This window comes from Pipistrellus kuhlii, unplaced genomic scaffold (assembly GCF_014108245.1).
Source record: "Pipistrellus kuhlii isolate mPipKuh1 unplaced genomic scaffold, mPipKuh1.p scaffold_m20_p_41, whole genome shotgun sequence".
Classification (NCBI taxonomy): Eukaryota; Metazoa; Chordata; class Mammalia; order Chiroptera; family Vespertilionidae; genus Pipistrellus; species Pipistrellus kuhlii.
Window position 1 is genome coordinate 2,848,584 of NW_023425542.1, and position 4,347 is coordinate 2,852,930.

The window sequence follows — 4,347 nt, forward strand, 5'->3', positions numbered from 1 at the left end:
TTAGACCTCAGAGTCCCAGACACATTCGTTTTTACTGTGTATATTTGACTCATATGCCACCAGTCGTCATCACTTTCTTCATTCTCATCTATACCCGTTTACTGGTCAAGTTGTCAATTCACTAGTAATAACAAAAATATCTGTGACTAATAAATACTTGAGGACAAGATTCTTAATGTCTCCAATCTTGATCTCTAGAAGCATTTGCCTCAATGCGTATGCCTATGTTACTTATCAGCTTCATGGGTGCAAATACCCATGAAAGGACATCAAGTTTCATGTCAATGCCATATTTACTATGTGAGTACGACTAGCCATTTCTGAACATATGTAATACGATTTTATAGCATTACAGTGGATGCTCGGAACAAACAAGAGAAGAATTAGGCGGTGACTTACAGGTAGCTCGACAGAGCGCCGACCAGTGGAGTTCCTGGTGATGGCCAAGGGCTGGGACATCCACAGTGTGCTCATGCTGAGGAACACAAAGCAGAGAAGAGGACAACGAAATTGAGGGGCAGTCTACGGAGGCACACGATCACCTTCCCTTTAGCCCGTCCCTCAGGAATATAATCTGTACTCATGAACAAACCAAACAATATCCAACTTGACACAGTCCAAGAATGAACAACTTTGACTAGTTATTATTTACTGTCTGTGTCATTCTTAGCCAAAGGGGGAAGACAATGGAAGCATTCACACTTCTTAATGAGTGGCAGTATTTTCAATAAGCATTAGAAATGTTTATTGTCTCACCCTCTTCGTCTTATTCTTATACATGGGTTCTTTTGGAACCATTTATTAAAATAGAGTCAAAAACTCATGAAAACAAACGAAGAAAACGGTCCTTTTTCATACCCTAAGGCACTAACTAGACTAGGTCTCTCTCTTTGGTGGACCTCAGAGTTGCAGACATCGTAATCATCATCTCCGTGACTCTTATTCCAGGCCATGTCATCACCGGTCCATACCGCACCCCGTTCGTCTTCATTCTCATTGTTTCCTCTCGTCAATTATCATCAATACTTCAAATATGCATTAGTAAACATAATGCTTCATAATACCTCATAGGTATCATGTGGGGCTCCCATTCTACACTTTTAGCAATACAATGAATACCCTTTTAAAAAATTCTTCAACCAACACAAGAACGGTAACCTTTACTCACATTTCATCTCAAGGCTTTACGCAGAGATCTTGTTGCCATGGAAAACACTTAAATCAGCTTGAGCATGTTGATTCTGAGGAGTACAAGACAGAGCAGATCATTAACAATGGAAACCTTATCTCCATTAGTCATTTTCTTTTTCATTTCATTTTATCAGTTACTTAGGTATCTACTTCTTCAGACTATATGTACATAGAAAATATAAATATACATATCATATTAAAAATTAGCGTCCTCCACTCAAGACTGACACAGGCCAATAAAACTGTATATTAATTCTCAGTGTCAGTGTTTATATAATCCTTAGAAAAGAGGTAAGGCCCTTGGTCCATTTTTTCACAACATCAGTTTTTCAATTTATGTTCATTGGATTTCTTGCATCACTATATACATATACTTGATAAGGCTTCATCCTAGTTTCATTTAGTGATATATTTGTTCATGGGTTCTATCATGGATTCATTGATATTAATAGTAACATGCTAGAAACCCATGAATCCCAACATGACAACAACAGTTTCCTTGCATCTTCCTAATGAGAGAGGAAACAGACTAGACTTTGCTTGGTTTTTGGACCTCAGACTTCCAGACACATAGCAATCATGGTCCCTCCTTCATATGCCATCGGTGATCATCATTGGTCCAGGTTTGGGCCTCTTCTTCCTCATTCTCACCTACAGTTGCTAAGGGGTCAATGTACTGCTAATTAAACACACATCTGTGAATCACAGAAATGCAAGGACAAAAGCCTCAAGATTGTTGTCACACTCCTTTAGGACCAATGGCTTATGGATTATACCTCTTTTCACTAATCATCCCCATTATTCCAAAGGTAAAGTAATCGACATAATGTTTTGTACATTTCCAGTTTAATCATTGGGCCATGGGCTGGTCTTTTTTCCACTTTTTAAGTGACTATGCTGATATCCTAAACACACTTCCCTGACCAAGACAAAAACTTTGATTATTACTCACACTGGCCTTCATGCCCCTCCATGGAGCTTCTGAACACGACAGATGCCAAATCTCCTTCAGGTGCTTTCATTCTGAGAAGTGCAAAGCAAAGGAGACAGACAATGACAAGACGGGAAAATTACCGCATCTTACATTTAGTCAATTATTTAGAATACAGCGATGTGGGCTAACACTAAATACCATACTTTTAGTGGCCAGAATAAGAACTTTATCAAAGACAGAGGTACTGGAATCATTTTCTTTTGGTTACGGAATACACTATTTTAAATAAACTGGAAACATTTTTATTCCTTCACCAGAGATTAAAAGTGTGATGCGCGCCTGGTGTGGCTCAGTGGTTGAGCGTTGACCTCTGAATCAAGAGACTGAGATTTGATTCCTGATCAGGGCACATGCTCAGGTTGTGGGCTTAGTCCCAGTGGGGGGTGTGCAGGAGGCAGCCAATTAATTTTTCTCTCTCATCATTGATGTGTCTATCTTTCTCTCCCATCCTCTCTGAAATCGATTTTAAAAATTTTTTAAAGAGTGTATGTCATTCATCTCTGATTTTTAAAATTTGTACATTAAGTCTGAGATTGATCCACTTATAACAAAATAATAAAAATCCATTCATTTCTATATCTGTATCAAATAAGTCATTAATTCATTAATAGTAATTAAGTGAAAACATGACTCACAATATCCAAGGATAAGATTGTTGAATGTCTCTCCCATTTGTCCATAGAATCATTTCCCACTAGACAAATTCTTTTTCACTAATCAAGCACAATACTGGACATTAGTGATTAATAATATAATGTTTCTTATCATTTGACCATAGTTAATTTTTTATAATGTTTAATATTTTTAATAACTGAATAAATTTGCTTAAACAAATAATGCAGTCTAAGATGACAACTTAATGAACTTCAGTATTTTTAATGCTCATCGTTTTTATCATCCTTATCTGCATAAGCTCATTCATTAATTCATTGGATTTAGTAATATTAAATTTTAAAACTGTATGATTCATATAAAACAAGAATAAGAGTAATAAATATTCTACATATAGGACCATTTGCCATATTGATATATCTCTTTAATTATCATCAATGTTTCATATATGATAAAGATAATCTTCAGAACAATCCCATATTTATAATTCATGATAGTTGGCATCTTGGACTATATTTCACATTCTGATGACATATGAATATTTGAGAGAAAAATATCTCAAAGACATGAACTGTTCCAATGTATTACTCACATTGGTCTCTACTCACTACACAAACAGGCAACCATAGAACATGTGACCACGGATGATGCTTCCATCTGCTCAAGTGCGTCATTCTGAGGAATACACACTTTGCAAATACAGAATATATGTTAATCACAAACTCACATTTGTTTCTATGCACCAAACACACAGCCAGACGTCTTGAGACCATGTGAGAATCTGTAGTTCAGGTCCAGTGCATCCATTTTGACAATTGCAAGCACAGAGGGAAGTGAAAAGGTGAGACTTTATCTGCACTAACTTTGCTTTTTACATTTAATTTACTAAGCAAATTATTTACTCCTTTTCATAACTTACAATGCTTCACACGTTTATATTAATTTACTTGTATTTGTTTTTTTAGTTCTTTCACTCAATGAACCATTAGACATGAACACAAAAAGTGAAGGACAGACTTGGCATGTTCCTAACATCTGTCACTACGGTCATTTCCCCCAGAGGGGACAGACTAGATTTCTTACTGTGTTGGACCTCAGAATCCTGACAGTTATCTAGTATTCATCATCCCTGACTCATAACCCAAGATTGGTCATCATTGGTCCAAAACTGGCCCTTTTCTTCTCCATTCATTTCTAATTTTCTTTGTTAAATGATTTATCATTTCACTAATAAATAGATGTCACAAAAACTTTTTAAAAATTTGTTTCTTTAATAGCCATATGCTCATTTGTCAGCTTGAGTACATCTTTACAGCCCAATGTTCACATGACATCATGAGAATGTCACATGTGTCATTGGGCCATGGTCTGCCATCTACCCAAATCAAGACAAAGTCTTTGATTATACTCACATGAGTGGCCCTGCTCCTAACACATGGAGCTTCTGGACATAAAGGATGATTACATCTGCAGGGATCGATCATCCTGAGAGTACAAAGCATTCATCTCTACTCTTCCCTCCGAAGAGGGAAAAAGCAAGATCATTGCCA

General features: G+C 36.6%; 1 long non-coding RNA gene, 3 other non-coding genes and 1 pseudogene across 4 annotated transcripts; all 5 read right to left on the reverse strand.

Annotated features, from left to right (window-relative positions):
* LOC118704281 lies at positions 1-79 on the reverse strand (annotated as a pseudogene).
* Positions 80-893: 814 nt separating this feature from the next.
* On the reverse strand, positions 894-968 carry LOC118704279. Its single transcript, XR_004983357.1, has one exon. It is a non-coding gene; the product is annotated as a small nucleolar RNA SNORD113/SNORD114 family (small nucleolar RNA).
* A 175-nt stretch (positions 969-1,143) lies between these two features.
* LOC118704240 lies at positions 1,144-3,472 on the reverse strand. The gene is made up of 3 exons (XR_004983338.2): positions 3,390-3,472; positions 2,144-2,214; positions 1,144-1,241 (listed from the first exon to the last, which is right to left on the reverse strand). It is a non-coding gene; the product is annotated as an uncharacterized LOC118704240 (long non-coding RNA).
* Positions 1,739-1,813, reverse strand: LOC118704272. The gene has a single exon (XR_004983352.1). It is a non-coding gene; the product is annotated as a small nucleolar RNA SNORD113/SNORD114 family (small nucleolar RNA).
* Positions 3,473-3,884: 412 nt separating the features above from the next.
* On the reverse strand, positions 3,885-3,962 carry LOC118704275. Its single transcript, XR_004983353.1, has one exon. It is a non-coding gene; the product is annotated as a small nucleolar RNA SNORD113/SNORD114 family (small nucleolar RNA).
* Positions 3,963-4,347: the final 385 nt, after the last annotated feature.